The 10,787-nt window shown below is 37.7% G+C and overlaps 1 pseudogene; it reads right to left on the minus strand.

Moving 5' to 3' along the window:
- Positions 1-339: 339 nt before the first annotated feature.
- On the minus strand, positions 340-2,022 carry LOC119530818 (annotated as a pseudogene).
- Between the last annotated feature and the right edge of the window lie 8,765 nt (positions 2,023-10,787).

Consider the following 10,787-nt stretch of genomic DNA (forward strand, 5'->3'; position numbering starts at 1 on the left):
AACAGGGAAGGCCCTCATCTCCTAAACTCATATATAAGAAGGCTATGGATTATGTTGCTAATAATGAAAATGTGACTATAGGTATCTTATAAATAATAACATAAAAATCATTGTGTTTCATGTGTTAATTATCCCATGGTACTCAAAGTCTTTCAATCTCCCTATGATTCAAAAATATGTATCTCACTTGAATAGTTAGGCTGCTTTGTATCTACCCAACATCTAGAACCAATAACAGCTTCTTAACTCAGCTGTGAATGAACTCCCTTAGGCATTTGGTAGCCACGTAGCCAGTAGTTCAAGACTAAGAATCCCTGAAATAGGTAAAAGTGCAGACTGTTATCTGGAGGTGTAAGTGTATGTTTTGGAGGGAGAGTGCATCTCATTCTGGGCACTCAGAGGCACATTAGAGTAATCTCAAATCAAAATAGTGTTATAATTGGAGTTGCTGATATTTTGAAAGTCATCAAACTGAAGCTGAAACACATGACCAGAATGTTCCACCAACATGCACAAACACAAAGTGCTTGCTGGTGTGCAGGAGTCAAGAGCAGCTTGTGAGTTCCAAACTTTAGTTTTCCCATCATAGGCCCTGCTGACAATCCTCTCATTATCAGAGTGGATACAGTGGACCATTTCTTCATGTCCCTCTAGGACTCTTAAACAGGTGCCACATTCAATATCTCATAGTCTAATGGTATTATCTGATGATCCACTGACAACTAACTGATCCCTGTACAGGAGGTAGGCAATGCCTCACTTTTGCCCATTCAGAGTACAAACAAATTCACAGGTACTAATGCTCCACACTTTGATGGTTCTGTTGCCAGAGGCATACATGATGTACTTATCATCAAAGTCTACCACATTGACAGCAGTGTGGTCAACCAGGACATGGCATAAAGTGATATCAATGGCAGAAGCCATGTCCCACATGGTGATGAAGTGGTCCTTGGAACAGGTCACCATGAGTCCATTGCTAAAGTGTAAGTGCAATACAGCCTCACTGTGGTGGATCAGAGTATTCAGAACTTCACCTGTGTTCACATCCCAGACTCTTACTTCAGAGACTGAAGAGCGAGTTACAATGACATGTTCATCATACTGGAGACAAAGGACAGAACCTGTGTGTCCCATTAACATTTTTAAACATTCCAAGCTGGTTTTATTCCAAATATTAATAGAATTATCTCATAGGCCATTGATAATGTTTTCATCACCATACTGTCAACAGTAGATACCTTTAATATTTTCAGAGTGGCACTGAATCTTCTGCAAGTTGTCATCCAAATCACCAGTTAGATTCTATAGTCTCTATATCCTGGATAATCTTTGGGTATAATGACCTACAAAATGAATTGGGGGGGGGGCATCTGTGAGTCTGTTTTTAAAAAGGTACTGATCCTACCCTCTTTTTTCTGAAAGTCCCTTCCATAGAGGATCTGTGTGTACAATTCATGCAATCATCTTCTTCCAAAGCATTCCTTCTGAGATCAGTCATTGCCATTCTTTACAAACCTGCTCCGCTGCACACAGAGACCTGGAATCCAGGTAGGAAAGAATGTTTTCTGCTATGTGATCTAAGCCTTGCTCTGGCAAAGCAGTAATAAAGTCCTGCTGCAACATGGGCTTCAGGTAAGAGTTAATATGTCCATTCTGATAGTGACACATTCATGAAATAAAATGTTTCACCAATTCCACTTGATCTGATTCAGAGCACTGGTCAAAATATTTAAAATACAAGTCTTTTTTCTTTTTGATAGTTTCCATCTGATGGCCTCTTTCCAGAGATGATCACAGATGATGTTCCATTACCTGGAAAATATTTTGTACTTCAGATACACCATTCAAGAATGAATGGGTGCATTTCCTTTCAGACTAGTCTAAGAAAAGACAGCAGTCAAGCATCTTCCAAGAATCTTTCTGTTTATGGTATCCAACTTTCTTCAGCAAAATGCCAAAAATACACTCTGGCAACATGAGCTCAATTGTCTTTTCCTCATTCACTGAGTCAGGCTCCATAGTGGCCCCAGAAACCCTGCCTCACTGTCCTCACACAGCAGTGAATGGCTCTGGTGGAGGAGGTGACAGCAGAGGCACCAGAGGCCTAAAGTGTTCTTTTAAATCAATAAGGGAGAAAATGATAATCTGTATTAGAAAAATGGGGTAATGACATAAAGAAAGGATTAATAGAAAAAAAAAACAAATGGGAAATTGAAAAAAAATTAGCTTTATTAATGAAATAAATGCAAATTAAAATAGTAAAAAAAGTAGGTATCTCTAACTCATACTGCATGTGGATTTTGGTCTTCTCATGCACATAAATGTGCAAATTCTCAGATTTATGTATTTTTCATTTATGATCTAGCATAGGTCCTCCAAGACCTATCCATGCTCTCTGGACCCTCACTCCATTCCTGCTCTATCCTTCCCTGGCCTTTTGTATGCACTTGCTGTAAATCATCTTGCTTCAACTCCTTGGGCTTCTGGAAAGACCACTTTCTCAACCCCTTTGACACTGCTTTTCAGAACTTTCCCTAGTGGATTTGGATACTGTGCAAGATTAAAACTGTTTACAACCCAAGAAGAGCCACAATCTTTAATCCAGTCTTGTTGGGTGAGATTTTGATTGTTTTTTTCCCTGGAGATGGGACCACATCCATTCAGGGTATGTCTTAATTAGATCACCAGTGTCTTTTAGATAGCTGAGATACCACACAGACTCAGAAACTTGAGTTGTTTGAGATGCAAATAAATGTATATTTGAAGATGCTAAAATGAGAGATGAAGCACAGAGTTTGTACCAAAGATGCTAAGAGATCACCCCCACATGTTTACAGAGAAATGACCTGGAAGAGCAAGCAAGGATGGACAGGAGTTGAGAGAGATAAACTACAAGAGACAGAAGTCCAGAGACATTTTGGAGAAAGCTGTTTTGAAACCAGAACCAAGGAGCAAAAGAAGAGCAGACTCCAGCCATGTGCCATTCCAGCTGACAGAGGTGTTCTGGATATCATCTACCTTTCTTTGGTGAAGGTATCCTCTTTTTGATGCCTTAGTTTGGACACTGTTGGCCTTAGAACTGTAAATTTGTAACCTAATGAATCCCATTTATAAAAGCCAATCCAGGGAGGCTTCTGGAAGATGGCAGTTAGGAGAAAAAGTCAAAAACATCTTGATGAAAAATACTAGATAAAAGACAGGTAGTGACCAGGACACCAGTTTCAGTGATGCACCAGCTGTACAAGGTCTTCTAAATCCACAGGGACCATGCACTTGGAAAAACCAGGAATCTGCATTATGAAACAAGTGAGTAAGCCTGCTGGATAACCAGCAGCCATTCTGCAGTCTCAAGAAATGGGGGTTGGCATTGGAGGTGGACTAGTTTTAAAAACCCAAAATTACCTGCAGATATGGCAGCAAGAATTGCACAGTGAAGTGTGGTGGGAACTGTATCCCCAAAACCTGTGGACATGCATCAATATCTGGTGTGGAAAATAGCTTTTCAGGCACCCACTGCTAATTGTCTCAGAGCTAGGAAGGCAGAGGTAAGCAAAAAGGGGAAAATAATCACACCCCATACAGCCATCTCACCAGCAGGCTTGGAACACTCCTGTCCAGTGCCAGAACCACAGCCCAGAATGTGCCAAGAAACCTGGCACAATGGGAAGTGTTTCAAGCAACATGTGCACATGTCACATCTGGCATCAATGACAGGCTTTTGCACACCTGCAGCTAGTTATCCCAGAGCTAAGAAGGCAGAGGTGTGCAAAAAGGAGGAAATTAACATGCCACATACAGCCATCCTTTCAGCAGGTTGGAAAAACTCCTACATGGCCCTGTGGCCTGGGACTTCCCTTGGGGGATGGGGCTCACTTGTGATGTAACACAATCTTCCTTCAGCAAAGGCCCTGGAAGGGCATGGCTTGGAAGAGGGACACACTCAGAAGTCCCAGGTACCATACACCAATACCAAGGAATTCTGGGCAGTGGCAGAGACAAACTGTGGTGAGACTCAAATGAAGGTTAGGTTCTTACAACAGCTTTAAATCTCAAGGAGAACTTGGGAGGTTTGATTATTAAAGCTGCCTTCCCTGCCTAACCACTCAGACACATGCCCCACATTCAGGGTGTGCAGCACCAACTACACATGCAAACTTGGTGCATAAATTGTACTCCCATAAAATTCAGACCCCCACTCACCACAAAGACAATGTTGGGGAAAACTGGTTTGAGGGGAATAGGTGGCTCACAGATGCCACATGCTGGTTATTTAGAGAAAGGGTATGCCACCAAGCTGTAGATTTGACAAATTAGGGATAAGTGTTTGCATAAGATAACATATCCTAAAATAAACCTATCAAGTTAAGCAAATGCCAAGAGGCCAAAAACAACAGAAAAATTTAAAGCATATGAAGCAGATGATATGGATAACCCAAACCCAAACACCCAAATCAAAAGATCAGAGGAGACACAGTACTTGGAGCAATTAACAAAGAACTAAAGACAAACAATGAGAGCATGGCACAGGATATAAAGGGCATGAAGAAAACCCTAGAAGAGCATAAAGAAGAAATTGAAAGAGTAAATAAAAAATAGACAATCTTATGGAAATAAAATAAACAGTTGGCCAAATTAAAAAGATTCTGGATACTCACAGGACAAGACTAGAGGAAGCCGAACAGCAAATCATTTACCTCAAAGAAGACAGAATGGAAAGTGAAAGAACAAAAGAAAGAATGTGGAAAAAATTGAAAAAATTGAAATGGACATCAGGGATATGATAGATAATATAAAACATTCAAATATGAGTCATTGGTTTTCCAGAAGGGGAAGAGAAGGATAAAGTTCTGGAAAGAGTATTCAAAGAAATTTTGGGGTTAAACTTCCCAAAACTTCTAAACAACATAAATACACAAATCATAAATGCCCAGCAAACTCCAAACAGAATAAATCCAAATAAACACACTCCCAGATATATTCTGATCAGATTGTTAATTACTGAAGAGAAGGAGCAAGTTCTGAAAGCAGCAAGAGAAAAGCAATTCACCACTTTCAAAGGAAACAGCATAAAACTAAGTAGTGACCATTCAATGGGCACCATGGAGGTGAGAAGGCAGTGGCATAACATATTTAAAATTCTGAGAGAGAAACATTTTCAAACAAAAATCCTTTACCCAGAAAAGCTCTCCTTCAAATTTGAGGGAAAGCTTAAACTTTTGACAAACAAATGCTGAGAGAATTTGCTAAGAACAGACTTGCCCTACTTGATATATTACTGACAGAGAAACAAAGAAAGAGAGAGAGAAGGAGAAAGTTTTAGTATAAAGAGATTCACTATGGGTACATTAAGTGTGAGAGGGAAAAATATATCTGACAACCCAAGCCAAAGGAGAGGATGGCTGATTCAAGAAATGCCTTCTCAGTAATAATGTTGAATGTAAATGGATTAAACTCCCCAATTAAAACATATAGATTGGCAGAATTGATCAAAAAATATGAACCATCAATATGTTGTATACAAGAGACTCATCTTAGACATGGGGACACAAAGAATTTGAAAGTGAAAGGGTGAAAAAAAAGAAACACATGAAAAAATGTTCAGGTTCACTAGCTATCAGAGAGATGCAAATTAAGACCACAATGAGATACCATCTCACACACAATTAGAAGAGCTACCATTAAACAAACAGGTAACTACAAATGCTAGAGAGGATGTGGAGAAATTGGAATTCTTATGCATTGTTTGTGGGACTGTATAATGGTTCAGCTACTCTGGAAAACAGTCTGGCATTTCCTCAGAAAACTATATACAGATTTACCCTTCAATCCAGCAATTGCACTTCTCAGTGTATACCTGCAAGATCTGAAAGCAGTGATGTGAACAGATGTCTGCATGCCAATGTTCATGGCAGCATTATTCACAATTGCCAAGAGATGGAAACAACTCAAATGTCCTTCAACAAATGAGTGGCTAAATAAAATGTGATATATGCATATGATGGAATACCCCATGGCAGTAAGAAACAACAATGTCATGAGTCATATGACAACATAGATGAACCTTGAAGACATGATGCTGAGTGAAATAAGCCAGGCACAAAAAGAAAAATATTATATGCTACCACTAATGTGAACATTGAGAAATATAAAACAAACTGTTTATAATGTAAAATGTAGGGGACCTATTGATAGAGAGCAATCAGTAAAGGGGGAATGATAACCTAATAAGAACAGATAAGTTATTTTGAGTACATTTGACATTCTGGGAATGCCCAGGAATGATTGTTAATTTCTGGTGGGTGTGGTAGGAACACGTTTATGGAAATGTTGCTATCCTAGGTTATCTGTCTTTCTTATTCCTTTGCTGGGTTGTAGTCTGTATATTTTCTTGGGGTAGAATAGTAACGTTTTGGAAGTAAAGTAGCTTTTTTAGGTTAGTTGTCTTTTCTTATTCCCTTGCTTTGGTTTGCTTTAAATGTTTTTATATTGTATGTTTTTTTTTTACTTTTTGATATAGTTAATAGTTAATTTAAAAAAAAAAACAATGAAAATATATGCAGAGCCCCCTGAGGAGCTGGGGGAGAATTTGGAGGTTTTGGGCTTCCCCACCTTGAAGATTGCTCATGTGCTCACAGATATTGGGGACTGGCAGTTTGATGTGCTAAGACCTCTCTTACAGGATTTGCCCTTGGGAAGACTATTACTGAAAAGGAGAGGTTAGACCTGCTTATAACTCTGCCTAAGAGTCCCCTGAGTTCTTCTTTGTTGGTCAGATGTGGCCCTATCTCTCTAGCTACGACAACTTGGCAGGCGAAATCAGTGCACTCCCCTCTATGTGGGACCTGATACCCAGGGGTATACATCTCCCTGGCAACATGGTATTTGACTCTGGGGGAGAAATCTAGACCCAGCATTGTGGGATGGAGAACATCTTGACCAAAAGGGGGATATGAAATGAAATGAAATAAGTTTCAGTGACTGAGAGATTCCAGAAGGAGTTGAGGTCACTCTGGTGGGGACTCCTATGCACAATGTAGATAACCCTTTTAAGGTTTTAATGATTTCAAATAGCTAGCAGTAAATACCTGAAACTATCAAATTACAACCTGGAACCCTTGAATCTTGAAGATGATTGTACAACAATGTAGCTTATAAGGGGTGATAATGTGATTGGGAAAGCCATGTGGATCACACTCCCCTCTGTCAGTGTATGGATGGATGAGTAGGAAAATGGGGGCAAAAAAAAACTAAAGGAAGAATGGGAGAGACAATTTGGGTGTTTTGTTTTTACTCTTGTTTTATTTATTCTTGTTTTCACTTTTTCTGGTATAAGGAAAACATTAAAAAATTTGATCAGGGTGATGAATAAACAACTATATTATGATAGTGTGATCAATTGATTATATACTTTGTATGATTGTATGGTATGTGAATAAATCTTAGTAAAAATTTTTTAAAAAATCAAATATCTATCATTCAACTTCAAAAAGATTTCATGTTGGGGTTAGTAAATTCAAATATTACCTTAATTTGGAGGTATCAGTGATGTCCATACACCAAATCCCTTTTATAAGGAAGTAAGAGAAACATGGTCATAATATTTATATCATCTCCCACAGTCCTCTGAAGTGAGGAGGCTCAAAAATATAGAATGAATGGGTTTGTCAGGATATCCAGTTGCTCCATCTGATAGTTTCATAGAATGGTTGCTATAGTACTGCCCCATATTAATCTTCATTTGTGGGAACATCCCTGCATTTCTTTTTCTTTCCTTATTTGTGGTATCTGTGTTTGCACGTGTGTGTGTTTGTGTATGTGAAAGCATTAATCTTTATAGCCAGTAAATTTTTTCCTAAAACACTGTTAAGAATGTATTTCATGGACAAATGGTGATAATTTGTCAAAACAATGGTAGGCTTAATTCACAAATTTGTATTCAAGGCCCAGAAAAAAAGAGAAAAAAAAGTGTATTATGTGTGATGCTATTGATGTTTAAGTGTATTTGTTATTCAACCTTCATAATAATTCTATTTATAGTTTATTTACAAAGTTAACAATGATATGATCACATATTCAGAAATTTCAGAAAATTTTAATATTATGACAAAATTACATGGTAGAAAATTGCACAGCTAGAATTAGAATGTTTCTATGCTTTTCCCCAAGCATAAATTCCTGAATTTTTACACATCTCTCACAGGTTTCTACATGGAATGTCCCTCTCACATCAAACATTAGATTTCTCACTCTGGGGATACAACCTGCTCTCCTAGTTTCTCCACAAAATTACTCCCTATACTCAGATTCTCATACTACATGGAAATGTATACTGCACTGGCCCCTGTCAACAAACATCTTTTGCTAGCTTTCATTTTTACTGCCCAGTTTACTCCAGAGTTTGTAATTTCAACAGATACTATCAAGACAAACATTATGTCCCTCTGACTGTTTACAACATTTACCAAACAAAACCTCAATATTCAATGACATCAAATACTTGTAATTATCCATGACTACATCTTACACAATACAAGAGTAAGATATTGATCCAGGAATAAGCACAGATTCACAAGTTCTAGAGGTTTTCAAATATACTGGGAAACTGTACTATGTCTTGCTAATTACATCATTCCTGCATACTCCATAACTACTCCAAACCTTCTCCATACCTTTTGACTCTCATGCACTCTATCATTTACCCTCATTTTTAACAGATGAAATTACCTCCTTCTAAGCAGATGGAAAATGTAATTTGCCAAATTACACTATAATACAATAATATTTTCAAATATCCCTGAATGCATACACATTATTAGTTACTCCATCTCTCCTATTAAATAGAAAAGTCATGGTACATCTAGCCAAGTCCAATGTCTCCAATGGATGTCAATCTCATGTTTTGTTGTCACTATATTATTGATTATAAATTAAATTGCCTTTATCAAAAACCTCTTGTTCTCTTTACAATCTCATTTAAGCTCATTTTTGACTCTTCCATTTTGAAAAATATATAAACAAGGCAAATCTACTGTGTATGCATTTTCTCTCAAGTTCTAACACACCAGGTCTTCTCTTGACAAACTAAAAGTGCACCTATCATGGCCTCACATTCACCTCACCATTTAACTCACAAAAATCAAGGTTGATGTTCTCACTAATCACTAATGTTCTACCCATAAATAAATATTTGGAACAAAATTATTGGACGACAATATCCTTTTTAGAACTTCCTTTTCCCTTTCTTTTTCTGATATCACATCTCCTTATTGTTTTCAAACCACTCCCCCAAGTCAGCTTCAAAGAACTCCTCCAAGAACACTATTGGAACATCTTGAAACTAAATCCTAAGCCCCTTCTCTCCTCATTTGATGTGCTGTACTGGTCTGTTCTCATATTTATTCAATTTCATTAATTTCTTCCATTGATGTTTCTAAACTGAAAGTAAGAAAACACTTTTCTGGATTCCATCTCAGAGTTACCATGGCTACTTGCTTAATTGTGTGCACCTAAAATGAAATATATCACAAGATATTATCTTCTTAATAGCCAAAATATAAATATTACTCCTCCCCCTGTCTCTAATCTTTGCTACATTCTCCAACAGGCATTCAGTGATTCATCTTTTGCATGTCCTCTTGAAATCACCAAGCCTATATAAAAATTGCTATCATCTCTACTGAGGACTATTTTCACCCTACATTTCCACCTCAATCCACAAGCATACCTTCTCATACTACACTCTTCTCTTTTCCATTTTAGTTTAAATGAAACTTCCTCAGAAATTTCTTCAATGAACAACAACCAAATTATCTTTGCCCTCCATCTCCTACTTAATTACTATCCTATTACTCCTTCAGGCAACTCAACAATTTGCCAATATGTAAACAGTATATCAATGTTTAACTCTATCCAACTACTTATCTATGGTCTTTCTCTCCTACTGGTCTAAATGCAGAAAAATTAAAATGCTGAATGTTAAGATCTGGCAAGATTCATTCAGACCACAAGGGATATATTTTAAATACAGAGAAATATCAGTTACAACCTCTGAATGTACCCTCAGAATGTCTGCCAAAAACACCTAAGTCAGATTAAATGATGATCTTCTGACTAAATTTTAATCTATGAAAAAAGGGAGGTCTGATCACTTTGACAAAAACTCTCCCCAATATTCACCAGAATTCAAATTAAATTGGGAAAGAAAAACAAATTCTTTGTTCCTGTTTGCTAATGCTGCCATTATGCCAAATATCAGAAATAGATTGGCTTTCATATATGAGGTTAATTTGGTGACAAATTTCTGGTTCAAAAGTTAAAAATGTACCCATGCAAGGACATCAAATGGGGGTACCTTCACTGAAAAAAGGCTGGCATCATTGGGAAAACTCTTTTACCTCTGAAGGCATGTGGATGGCACCTGCTCACTCCCAGGTTGCATTTCAAAATGGTATTCTCCAAAATGTCTCTTGGCTTAGCTTCTCATAGCAAACTCTGGGCTAACATCTCTGAAGCATCAGCAAAATCTGTTTTCACTGGCTCTCTCTAAAATATCTCTCTCTGAGACAGCACTGAGATCGTTCTTTCTTAGCTCTTATAGGGCTCCAGTAAGCTATTAAAGAGCTGTGCTATATGGGTGGGGACGCACCTCCATGGAAATAATCTAAACACAGTTATCACCTAGATTTTGGTGGGTCTCATTTCCATGGAAACAACTAAATCCAAAATTTCCCACTAAATCAACACTAATACATCAGCCCCCACAAAACTGCATTAAACATAGCTTC

This window comes from Choloepus didactylus, chromosome 4, assembly GCF_015220235.1.
Source record: "Choloepus didactylus isolate mChoDid1 chromosome 4, mChoDid1.pri, whole genome shotgun sequence".
Classification (NCBI taxonomy): Eukaryota; Metazoa; Chordata; class Mammalia; order Pilosa; family Megalonychidae; genus Choloepus; species Choloepus didactylus.